Source organism: Pteropus vampyrus, unplaced genomic scaffold, assembly GCF_000151845.1.
Source record: "Pteropus vampyrus isolate Shadow unplaced genomic scaffold, Pvam_2.0 Scaffold56, whole genome shotgun sequence".
Taxonomy (NCBI): Eukaryota; Metazoa; Chordata; class Mammalia; order Chiroptera; family Pteropodidae; genus Pteropus; species Pteropus vampyrus.
Window position 1 is genome coordinate 7698531 of NW_011888837.1, and position 13690 is coordinate 7712220.

A 13690-nucleotide genomic window follows, 5' to 3' on the forward strand; every position below is an offset into this window, starting at 1 on the left:
AAAATTACTTAAGTTCTTAAAAATTTTTTATCCAGTAAGACAATTGAAGTATTTAAAAAGTAAATCAAGTATATTGAATTTTTGAATACATTTTAATATGTTTAAAGGTATTTAATTTTGTAAATAGAACCCAGTGTCAATCAGTTTGCTTAAATACACTCTTAAAAATTTCTAGGTTTATAACTAAGGTTAATCAGCAGAATTTAAAGGCTAGAGAAGATGTTGATTTGAATCTGAATAATCTTGTTTGCATTCCAAAGCCACCTATGTATTGACATCAATAATACCGGTAAAAGTCTAATTGGAATGGGTTTGAGAGACAACGGGAGGAGTTGAATTGAACTGTGAAAGAGTTTCCTGGACCCAATTGTAACATGTGCATGGAGGCTTTCCCACACCAACAAGCAATTCTAAGTCACCAGGAGAGTGTCTGAGAATGCATCTCAATTCTGGCACTGTATATCTGGAGATAGCATCATATTCTACAGGTAAAGAGCTCAGTCCCACAAGGTCACCCTCCATTTCAGACACCAATCATAAACCCACTTTGTTACCTGTGCTTCCGCCCAACTGGCTACAAATTGTAGGTTCCAAAGATCCCCTCCAATTTAGGATGCCAGTTGCAAGTCCAAGTTGTTATCTGTGCTCTGACCAACTGGCTATAAGTGAGAGGTTCCCACAACCTCCTTCTTGGGTTCTATTAATTTGCTAGAATGGCTCACAGAACTCAGGGAAACCCGGTTACTCACTAGATTACCAATTTATTACAAAGGATATTAAAAGGTATGAATCGACAGTCAAATGAAGAATCAAAAGCCAGATGAACAAAATAGGGCAAGGTCCTGAACACAGGGGCTCCTTTTGTCCTGGAGCATGGGGCCTGGCAAAGTGGCAAATGGAAGCGATCTGGTTCTACATTGCTCTTCAAAAGGACCTACAAGCTGTCCTTTTTTTTTTTTTTTTTTTTTAATGCAGGCTTCATTATGTAATCATGGTTGACTAAGTCATTGGCCATTGGCTACTAATCCAAACCTAAGCTTCTCTCCACTCCCTGGAAATCTGGGGGGTAGGACTGAGAGTTACAACCCTCTAATCATGTGGTTAGTTCTGTCAGGGACCAATTCTCATCCTTAGATGCTTTCCAAACGTCACCTTATTAGCATAACAAAAGATTTTTATTGCTCCAGGAAATTCTAAGAGTGTTAGGAGTTCTGTGCCAGAAATGGAGACAGAGATAAAATATATGTTTTTTATTGTAAATCACAGTATCACAGATATCAGCATAGATCCAAGTGTAGACTCAGACATTAATTTACTTAGGCATTAACTGTGGTGTTAGCCGTGGCTTTGATGCCTCACCCTTAGATGATTGTGCAAGCAGCAGGCATTTTTGAGACGGACCAGAGTGGAAGATAGCAAGACTGTGTGAGCTCACCTGTGATAGCTCGTAGGGTGGGATTCAGAAACTGGAGATGTTTGCAGCTGTGCAGACAGGTGCTAACACCTGCAAATGTAGCTTATTGCATATAGTAAAATCCTGTTTGTACATTCAGACTTCTGAGCCTGAAACTCACTCAATGCAAATAAAAAAGAGGAAGGAAAATCTGGGACAATGAAGGGACTAAGAAACTGGAGGAACTGTGTAGAACAGATACAGAGATTTTGGATGAAAGAAACAAGCCCATTTTATAGCTGGGTTTCATGAGGCATCAGAATCCAGGACCTCAAAAGTCAGAAACGAAGTTTACTTGCTTGTCTCTGCAGAGTCTCATAGTCACTGATTTCTGCTTTTATCTGCATATCTGTCATTCTCTTTTGTTTTTAACTACAAACCTGCTTCTGTTTCTCTGTGGTTATGCCCTAAAATGACTGTTGCAGCCTTATAGGCCTGGCTGTTCAAGCAATCAGAAACTGATAAAAGTTGTTAGTCACAACTGCAAATTTCCAGCAGAAAAAAATGTGATCGACTTAGATCCAATTACTTCTGACTAAGGGAACAGCCTATGGTCCATTGTCTTCCTAACAAGCATAAATATCTTCTCTTAAAGGCAGATGTTAAGTTTTTTTTTCCCCCTTCAGCAGAGTCTTTTTGCAAATGAAATCACAAGTGCAACTCAGGAAGATAAAACAAATGCAGGTGGAATGCTGTGGCTTAAGTATTGTCAAGGGGCATAGAACCTCCCTGCCCCATCCTCTGTCTGAAGAATATGTATTATATCCTAATAGGTTCCATCTTCTATTTCTAGCCCTGCCCCAGCCCCCAGCATCCATAAGAAACTACTCTTGGGATACCTTAAAGGAATTTCATCTTTCTTGACCTATTTATTTTAATTACATGTACTTTTCATTTTGACATATATATTTTATGTGAATAGTTTCATTAATCTGCGTGTCAAGGGCCATAAAGAGTGAGGCTTGGCCTTTTTGGTTCACCATTGTGACCCTGCCAACCCAGGCCAGTGACTGGAATGCAGATGTGCTGAGACAGTAGTGGTATTGAATGAACATGGATAAATTAACGGAGTTATGAAGACAAGGACCATGTCGCACTTTAAAAAAATTCATGTAACCAAAGTGTAGTGGTTGTGCAATAAATATTTGCTAAATTAAGTCAATTTAGAAATGAAAATATAACTCTACCATTAATACTACTTGGTAATATTATAGTTGTGGTCTTAACAACATAGCTAGTGAAAATTTGCCAGTTTTTCTGGATTAGCTAATGTGTGGTTCAGGCCTAAAACATGAATTAAGAGACTTAGAAGTTGCTACTAATTTTTTGTTTCTGAATTTTTCCCAAATAAATCTATACTGCAAAGAAGGCCAAACAAAAATATTTTTATAAACATTTACCACACATAAAAATTACTGCCACTTGTATAGTGGATTACTAATTTGTATATACAGTAATCCTATCTCAGCACATTAAATCTGAGTGAAATAAATTTTTAAATTTTACTTTTTATATATATTACATTATGTTATATTAATGACTTTATATTTTATAGGAGTTTTAAGTTCACAGCAAAATTGAAAGGGAGATATAATTTCCTCTATACCTCCTGCCCCTACACATGCATAGAATCACCCACTATCACCATCCTTCACTACGGTGATACATTTGTTACAGTTGATGAACCTACATTGACACATCATTGCTTAAAATTTATTGTTTACATTATGATTCACTCTGAACATTGTATATTCAGCGGGTTTGAACTAATGTATAATGACATATATCCGTTATTATAGTATTCTACAGAGTCTCTTTTCACTGCCCTGAAAATCTCTGTGTTCTGCCTATTCATCCATTCCCCCGCTGCCCCTGGCAACCACTGATCTTTTCACTGACTCCATAATTTTGCCTTTTCCAGATGTCATATTATTATAATCATACAACAGTATGTACCTTTTTCAGATTGGCTTCTTTCACTTAGTAATTTGCATTTAAGTTTTCTCTGTGTCTTTTCATGGCTGGATAGCTCATTTCTTTTGAGTGCTGAATGTTTCATTGTCTGGATGTACCACAGTTTATTTATTCATTCATCTACTAACGGACATCTTGGTTGCTGCTAAGTTTTGACAATTATGATTAAAGCTGACAATTATGAGTAAAAATCATGTGCATATTTTTGTATGGACTTAAGTTTTCAGCTCTTTTGGGTAAATGCCAAGGAATACAATTGCTAGATTATATGGTAAGAGTATGCTAAGTTTTGCAAGAAACTGCTGAATTGTCTTCCAAAGTGGCTGTACTGTATCATTTTGCATTCCTACCAACAATGAGTGAAAGTTTCTATTTCTTCATATCTTCATCAGTATTTGGTATTGTCAGTATTTTGGATTTTGGCCATTGCAATAGGTGTGTAGTGGTATCTTATTATTGTTTTAATTTGCATTTTTCTGATGACATATGTGGAACATCTTTTCATATGCTTATTTTACATCTGTATATCTTCTTTGGTGAGGTATCTGTTAAGGTCTTCAGCCTAGTTTTTAAATCAAGTCATTTGTTTTCTTGTTGTTTTAAGAGTTCTTCTTATATTTTGGATAACAGTTTTTTATCAGATGTGTCTTTTGCAAATATTTTCTCCAAGTCTGTAGTTTCTTCTCATTCTGTCTCTATTGGCTTTAAACATTTTTTTTTCCTTGAACATTTTTTCTGTTCATAGTTTAGCAACAACTTTAGCTTCACATTATTGTCACAAATGATAACCAAATGGCTTATCTAAATAACAAAAATTATAAAACTATTGTAAGCCAAGTCAATGTATGTATAAAGTTAATATAAAACAACTGTACTGTACATATGTATTTTGTGCCCTATTAGAAATATGCCAAAATAACAAGATTTATTAAAGAATGTGATCTTTGGGCAAAGGGGGACAAAGAAGAGTCATATCATCATAAATTATTAAAAAATAAATTGTAGGTGAAAAGAAATCTACCTACAATTTTAACCAAATAAAGGAAGACTGAGCTGGGGAGTACATTGTTAGAATTGATGGCAGTTCAGGAAAATACATTTACCATTCCATCACAAACTTGTTTACTACTAGCTCAGCATTAGGCTCTCCAGGCATTTTGTTATTTTCCCACTAAGTTTTTTAAATGGAACCCAGACTATTATACTGATATTTAATCTGACAGCAAACGACAGAAGAACAAGTGTAAGAACAATTGACTTCAGGCCATCTTGATACTCCCCCAAAAAGGGGCGAAATGAATCATTATGACACAGTATTCAAGCAGCACTGTATTATCTAATGTGATTCATAAAACAAGTAAAATTTTGTAATTTCAATGGAAAAAGCCATAGTATTTGAAAATTAAGAATGGTTTGATGCTGATTTTTTACCAAAGTGATAATTCATGCCATTAAGCTGCAACAGATTCCAAACTCAAATTTACTTGCATCACCTCAGTTTAATAATCCAATAAATGACCCCCCATATATTTTATGTGAATAGTTTCATTAATCTGCGTGTCAAGGGCCATAAAGAGTGAGGCTTGGCCTTTTTGGTTCACCATTGTGACCCTGCCAACCCAGGCCAGTGACTGGAATGCAGATGTGCCGAGACAGTAGTGGTATTGAATGAACATGGATAAATTAATGGAGTTATGAAGACAAGGACCATGTCGCACTTTAAAAAAATTCATGTAACCAAAGTGTAGTGGTTGTGCAATAAATATTTGCTAAATTAAGTCAATTTAGAAATGAAAATATAACTCTACCATTAATACTACTTGGTAATATTATAGTTGTGGTCTTAACAACATAGCTAGTGAAAATTTGCCAGTTTTTCTGGATTAGCTAATGTGTGGTTCAGGCCTAAAACATGAATTAAGAGACTTAGAAGTTGCTACTAATTTTTTGTTTCTGAATTTTTCCCAAATAAATCTATACTGCAAAGAAGGCCAAACAAAAATATTTTTATAAACATTTACCACACATAAAAATTACTGCCACTTGTATAGTGGATTACTAATTTGTATATACAGTAATCCTATCTCAGCACATTAAATCTGAGTGAAATAAATTTTTAAATTTTACTTTTTATATATATTACATTATGTTATATTAATGACTTTATATTTTATAGGAGTTTTAAGTTCACAGCAAAATTGAAAGGGAGATATAATTTCCTCTATACCTCCTGCCCCTACACATGCATAGAATCACCCACTATCACCATCCTTCACTACGGTGATACATTTGTTACAGTTGATGAACCTACATTGACACATCATTGCTTAAAATTTATTGTTTACATTATGATTCACTCTGAACATTGTATATTCAGCGGGTTTGAACTAATGTATAATGACATATATCCGTTATTATAGTATTCTACAGAGTCTCTTTTCACTGCCCTGAAAATCTCTGTGTTCTGCCTATTCATCCATTCCCCCGCTGCCCCTGGCAACCACTGATCTTTTCACTGACTCCATAATTTTGCCTTTTCCAGATGTCATATTATTATAATCATACAACAGTATGTACCTTTTTCAGATTGGCTTCTTTCACTTAGTAATTTGCATTTAAGTTTTCTCTGTGTCTTTTCATGGCTGGATAGCTCATTTCTTTTGAGTGCTGAATGTTTCATTGTCTGGATGTACCACAGTTTATTTATTCATTCATCTACTAACGGACATCTTGGTTGCTGCTAAGTTTTGACAATTATGATTAAAGCTGACAATTATGAGTAAAAATCATGTGCATATTTTTGTATGGACTTAAGTTTTCAGCTCTTTTGGGTAAATGCCAAGGAATACAATTGCTAGATTATATGGTAAGAGTATGCTAAGTTTTGCAAGAAACTGCTGAATTGTCTTCCAAAGTGGCTGTACTGTATCATTTTGCATTCCTACCAACAATGAGTGAAAGTTTCTATTTCTTCATATCTTCATCAGTATTTGGTATTGTCAGTATTTTGGATTTTGGCCATTGCAATAGGTGTGTAGTGGTATCTTATTATTGTTTTAATTTGCATTTTTCTGATGACATATGTGGAACATCTTTTCATATGCTTATTTTACATCTGTATATCTTCTTTGGTGAGGTATCTGTTAAGGTCTTCAGCCTAGTTTTTAAATCAAGTCATTTGTTTTCTTGTTGTTTTAAGAGTTCTTCTTATATTTTGGATAACAGTTTTTTATCAGATGTGTCTTTTGCAAATATTTTCTCCAAGTCTGTAGTTTCTTCTCATTCTGTCTCTATTGGCTTTAAACATTTTTTTTTCCTTGAACATTTTTTCTGTTCATAGTTTAGCAACAACTTTAGCTTCACATTATTGTCACAAATGATAACCAAATGGCTTATCTAAATAACAAAAATTATAAAACTATTGTAAGCCAAGTCAATGTATGTATAAAGTTAATATAAAACAACTGTACTGTACATATGTATTTTGTGCCCTATTAGAAATATGCCAAAATAACAAGATTTATTAAAGAATGTGATCTTTGGGCAAAGGGGGACAAAGAAGAGTCATATCATCATAAATTATTAAAAAATAAATTGTAGGTAAAAAGAAATCTACCTACAATTTTAACCAAATAAAGGAAGACTGAGCTGGGGAGTACATTGTTAGAATTGATGGCAGTTCAGGAAAATACATTTACCATTCCATCACAAACTTGTTTACTACTAGCTCAGCATTAGGCTCTCCAGGCATTTTGTTATTTTCCCACTAAGTTTTTTAAATGGAACCCAGACTATTATACTGATATTTAATCTGACAGCAAACAACAGAAGAACAAGTGTAAGAACAATTGACTTCAGGCCATCTTGATACTCCCCCAAAAAGGGGCGAAATGAATCATTATGACACAGTATTCAAGCAGCACTGTATTATCTAATGTGATTCATAAAACAAGTAAAATTTTGTAATTTCAATGGAAAAAGCCATAGTATTTGAAAATTAAGAATGGTTTGATGCTGATTTTTTACCAAAGTGATAATTCATGCCATTAAGCTGCAACAGATTCCAAACTCAAATTTACTTGCATCACCTCAGTTTAATAATCCAATAAATGACCCCCCCAAAACAAACAAACAATGAAAACAGCATCATATGCACAGCAACTTTGTTTGGCTTCCTCTAGGTAAAATCATCAGTTTTCCCATAGTAATAGAAACCCAGTTGTAGAATCAGATTGTGAATCCATTTCAGATAATTATTTATTTAGACTTTTAACTTCATGACCTATCTCAATAGAAAGAGTTTTTAAAGCAGTTACTTTGTTTCTCAGACTTTCAGCAAGGCTCTCATTTTTTTCTTCACAGACACTATATACAATATTAGCGTAGTTACGGTTCCCACAGTTGCCAGGAGGTTCTCCTTCTCTCAGGCCTGCACATCTCATCCTGCCAGAGGAGGGAGGACGCAGGTGGAGGAGTGGGCAGGAGGGGGCCAGAGATCACCTGGACCACACCTTCAAGCCTAGGGCCTGGTAAAACACCAACTCCTTCCCCACGAAGCGCCACGCGTCAGTAGGGTCTCTCTACTGGCTTTTTGAAAAAACGTTCTTTTAAGAAAAGTTGCTGAAGACAAGTACAAATTGTCATCAGTATGAATGCTAGAAAACCAGTTGATATGCATATTTTAGGAGCCCTGACAGACACCCTAAGGTTATTAAAAATTATATCAGAAATGTCGAATTATGGTATGTCTTCATGATGGTCCATTTGATTTTGCCATTTAAAATTGCGGGTTTGCTGCATATGTTAAGACTGTGTTCTGATTGTAATTTACCTCGTACATATTTTCATTTATATACATATATTATTTTTTTGTTAGGTTTTGACAAAGTACCTACTATCCTTTCCTCGAAGATTCGTAATTTAGGACATGTAGCTGAAAATGTGATAAAAGCAGACATAGATAATACAGAATCTCATAGGTATAAATGGCAAGGTTACATTTTTGTGTGAAATTATAAATCTGCACATTTTTGCCCATCAGAAATAAAAGAAATATAGCAAGTTTCTCTATGACATTTTAAGATCTTTCCATAAACTTTATCCCATCAATCACTGATTTGGGTAAAATGAAGACAGTTCTCAAAAGATGCTGTTATAATGAGCAACCCAGTTTATATGTAAATGTTTTATAAACTGCATCATTTTGTTATAATTATTGACTTAAAAATTAATTTATAATGATCTCCCATGGGTAGACGTTAAAGCCAGGGATTTGGTAGAGGCTCATAACATTGACATTTGGAAAAGGAGAGCACCGGGGCAGGAGTTCTATCACAACCGCTTACCGTCATCAGTAAAATAGTCCCGTCCCGGGACATGAGATCGAGGATGAACGCACTGATGTCCTCGTGGTGGCTCTAGGTCGTCCTTGAGGTGGTACTCTGTGTGTGTGTGTGTGTGTGTGTGTGTGTGTATTTTCTATATTGACGATAGTAGGTCATTTTTACTATTGCAGAAGGATTAGTTTCACATATGAGTGGCAGTTTGAGATCCAGTTGTATTTAATATTCCATCACATTGAAGGGTGTTGCCAGTGCTTGCACCCGAGATGCAGGGTGATGTGTTGTGATGTAGAGAGGTTTCCACACTTGTCTCTGCCCTGAGATTTTTATGTCCTCTTTTCTTCTCACTAAAACACAGTGGTTTTGCTTCTCTCTAGCTCAAAAGCCCTTGACAGCTTTCCCTCACCCATTGCTTCAGGCTGCTTTTCCTATTTAATTCCCTGGCCCCTCCCCTTCATATTGACTTTCACCAAAACCAACTGCTCCCTGTGCTTCACATGGGCTTTGGACTGCGCTGTTTCTTGACCTTTTCAAATTCTTTTGTTTGTTCATTCGTTGAATAGTTATGTGTTGGGGCCTGCTCTGTGCCTGGTACAGTTTTTGTTCTTCTCACTAAGATGACTTATTTCTTCATTTCCTCATATGTAATCCTATCCATTATTCAAAGCCCAGCTGAAACGCTTCTTGAAGCCTTCCTTGATACACCTTGATAGCCCTATTCGCCGTTCTTCTGGGATCTCATGACAGAATATATTATCTGTATTTTTTAAATGACAAGTCACATTCAGTTTTGCATTATCATTACTTATGTAAGGTTTTTAGAACCTCTATTAGATTGTAGTCTCCTTGAGGACACAGACTGTGTTTTGGTCCCTCTGCTTCCCCCATAATCCCTAGAATGGTACTTTATAGATTTTCATAAGCATTTGTGGAATAAATAACTAAAATTAAATTTTAAGTCAGTTTAAATTCAAACTGATTTCTATGTTGAAAAATTAGGAAACCAATATATCTAGTAGTTTATAACATTTTGTGGTCTTGGTATAGAAGCTTTCTAAATAACTAGCATTACTGATTACTTATCTTATATCCCCATGAATTTTTATTTCCCTCTATCTTGTCTTCCCCTTACTTAAAATGTTTAGATAATAAAGTTAAGTAGGAAAAAAAAACTATAGAAAATAATTCAATATAGGCCAAATCGAGTTTTGAACCTAGGTTCCCCAAACTTTGTGGAGAGGGGAACTCCATGAATGGACTTTAGAGAGTGAGTGAGTCAGTAGTTTTTATCCAATTCTCAAAGGCATCTTTTACACAAAAACAAAACAAGAACTTCAAAAAACCCACGGTTCTAATTAGTCTTTTTTAAACTTCCGCTTTATCCTGGCATTTCAAAAAAATGTTGCTAAATATGAAAGGCTTTTGTGAAACTAAATTCTATATATAAATTAATTTTCGAGATTATAGTTGTCTGCAAAACTGCATGCCATAGAAACGGTCATTTAGTACAGTTTGGTAAAAGACCATTTATTAGAAAGACTTAGAGAAGTGAATGTCAAGGTTGGTTTTTCCTCCCATCTTAGTGAGATACAATACAAAAATGTAAAGTCAGCAGTCCTAAGGGCTAGTATGCAATGATGAAAGAGCATGTTATCGGTTCCGTAAATAATAAAAGAGAGTTAAAGAAACGCTGCCTTGTTTAAAGCTTGCTGGGGCTTGAGGAAACAGATAATGCAATGACTCTGGAATGACACTCTGATTCCACTGAATCTGTACTCATAACTATCCACCATGATTCAGTGTTCTATAAAGTTGTTGATATTACATACCTGATGGGAAACAGGCCTCTTTAGTTTAGGACATAGTTTTTCCACTTATTAATCTACAAAGCATTGTTTTTTTCTGGTGCTACTCAAATTGAAAAAAAAAGAAAAAATCCTCAGCACAGCCATCCACAACATTGTCCTGAGCTGCATTTTTAACTGCATTCCCAAGACCTTAACACGCATATCTTAAGTTCTTTACAAATGAAATTACTTGCAAGGTCTTGAACTTTTCAACTTTCTCTTTTTCCTCATCCTGTTGTTTTTTCCTTCAATGGAATTAACTTACTCAATTATTTCTTCAGCTAGTTTTTATTGAGTAAGTATCCTGTGCCAGGACTGAGCACCATGGATCAAATGATGAGTCAGATATAGTCTTCAGGCAGCCAAACCTGCCCTGGCCATGTAAATAATGAAGTAGAATAAAGCGTTAGTAGATGATCAATATGTCCGTCTGGTATACATGTACAGTAGAAGTATCCAGGCAGAAAAAATAGATTCCTTTCATGAAAATATATATAAGATAGGCTTCATAGTCATTTCTGCAAAACTCAAACTGCCATCTATATGTAAAGAACAAGGTAAATATGCGCATATGCCAAAGTTTGGAAAGTATTTTTACTTATGTGCCCTTCTTGAAAACATTTATTTTAAGAAGCATTCTATATGGTAAACTAATATTTGACAAGAGAGCCAGGACTATCCAATGGAAAAAAGATAGTTTCTTCAATAAATGGTGCTGGAAAATTGGATATGCACATGTAAAAACTGAAACCGGACTCCTATTTTATACCACTCATAAAAATGAACTCAAATGGATTAAAGACTTAAATATAAGGCCCCAAATAATAAAACTCTTTGTAGAAAAGATAGGAAAAAAGTCTTCTTGAGATCTTGGCAATGACTTTTGAATATGACACTTAAAGCACAAGCAAAAAAATAAACAAGTGGGGCTATATCAAACTAAATAGCCTTCTATAGAGCAAAAGAAATGATCGTCAAAATGAATAGGCAACCTACAGAATGGGAGAATATTTGCAAATCATATATCTAACAAGGGGTTAATATCAAAATTATATAAAGAACTCATATAACCTGATAGCAAAAAGCAAATAATCCAAATAAAAATTGGGCAAAGGATCTGAATAGACACTTTTCCAAAGATGATCTATAAATAGCCAACAGTACATGACAAAGTTACTCAACATTACTAATCATTAGGGAGACGCAAATCAAAATCACAATGAGATATCACCTCATGCCTGTTAGGATGGCTATCATCAAAACGATAAGAGATAACAGTTGTTGGTGAGGATGTGTAGAAAACGGGACCCTTGTGTACCATTTGTGGGATTGCAAATTGGTACAGCCATTATGAAAAACAGTATGACATTTCCTTAAAAAATTGAAAATAGAACTACTATATGATCTAGCAATTCTACTTCTGGGAATATGTCCAAAGGAAACAAAAACACTATGCTGAAGAGATATATATGTCTCCCCATGTTCACTGCAGCATTATTTACAATAGTCAAGATGGAGAAACAACCTAAGTGTATATCGACAGATGAATGGCTAAAGAACATGTATATTGTCAGGAAGAGCGAAAAAGTTTCCCCACATCCTTCTTAAGTTTTTATAGCTGGACTAATAATAAAATTGACATGAGATTAGATTAACAGAAGAAAAATCAATTTAATATGTACATACAGGAGAATCATAAATAATGGTCAGAGAAATGAAAAACTAGCCAGCCAACATTTTATGCTTTCTAAACAAAGAAGCAATAATTTAGGAAGAATTGATGAGACAAAGAAAAAGTTAGTGCTCATTAGAAAGGAATCTAAGCAAGGTTTGTATATTTGTCAGTAAGAAATATTAACAAAATTTGGTTTTGAGTAGTAAATTAAGAAAGAGATAGTAGGGTTTGTTTCCATAGGTGGCTCTTGGGCCTTGGATCTCTTAGTTCTAGTGATAAGGTGTCTCAAGATACCTTTCAGAGGGGAGATTTATTTCCTGCACTCACAGAGACAGGGAAAGTTAACGTGCCCTTCTTATACTAGCTGTTTGTCAAGTAATTTTACTTTAAATAATAGTATGCCACTGTGGGACACTTTGGGGTGGACTGCCCTGGGCCCTGACAATATACAGTGGAATATTATTGAGCCATAGAAAAGAAGGAAATCCTGCATTCATGGATGGCACCAGGGATGAAGAAGCTTCCTAAGGAATGAAGGATTCAGCATGAAAGAGCTGGTATTAGGGAAGTGCAGAGGCAACAAGGTCTATAATTATTTCAATAGGAACAATTTCCAAAGAGCTAATATATTTTGAGTAATAGTAGTGTTGGTATCTTTTCCTTGCTGAATGAGATAGAAAATTAACCAAGAATAACAAACTTGACAAAGAAAATGAAGAGATAATTTCTGGACCTGTTCAAGAAGAGATGTTACCTGGACATTAGAATGAATCATCACATGTACTCATTGGACAATAAAAAAATACTTAAGTACCTCTTCTCTAACTATTATACAAATTGTCATCAATCACTAGACATAATATAGGCTCGTGATTTTTTTTTAACTACATTATTTAATCAAAGTGTTGATACAGTCAGGGGCCTTGCATATTCCAGGGATAGCCCAGTGAGAATCAGCATTTTGTCCATGGATTGCCCAAGAGGAATGGTGCCATCTGTTCCTAGAGACTGTTCAGCTCTCATCTGCTTGTGGGGAACAATATCCCTTTAATGGTCTGAGGACTTCAAGCTACTTAAAACATTGTTTGGCCATGGGCACCTAAAGAGGCGGTAGGAGTATGGGAAGTAATGTCCTCCCTTCCACTGTGTAGAAAGAAGTAAACAAAATCAAACCAGCTGAAAATCTCTGCTAGGTCTGGGACACCCTTGTTTCAACAGTCATAGTCACATAACAATGTGAAAGGGTTTTGAGAAACTTCAAAGTAAACTAAATTCTATAATAAAGTCCACATAGAATATGACATTAAATTTAGTAGGTAAAAGAGGTCAACAGGAAGGTAGGGTTATGTTGTAAAAAGGAATTTTATTTTAACTTGTTTTTAAGAATTTAGATTTCATA

The 13690-nt window shown here is 35.0% G+C and overlaps 1 protein-coding gene and 1 pseudogene across 2 annotated transcripts in view; one reads left to right on the top strand and one right to left on the bottom strand.

The window, feature by feature from the left end:
• CUNH4orf22 (chromosome unknown C4orf22 homolog) overlaps window positions 1-13690 on the top strand; it is a 541171-nt gene that overhangs the window by 37665 nt on the left and 489816 nt on the right. The gene's annotated exons all lie outside the window — the stretch shown is intronic.
• Window positions 7512-7869, bottom strand: LOC105292387 (annotated as a pseudogene).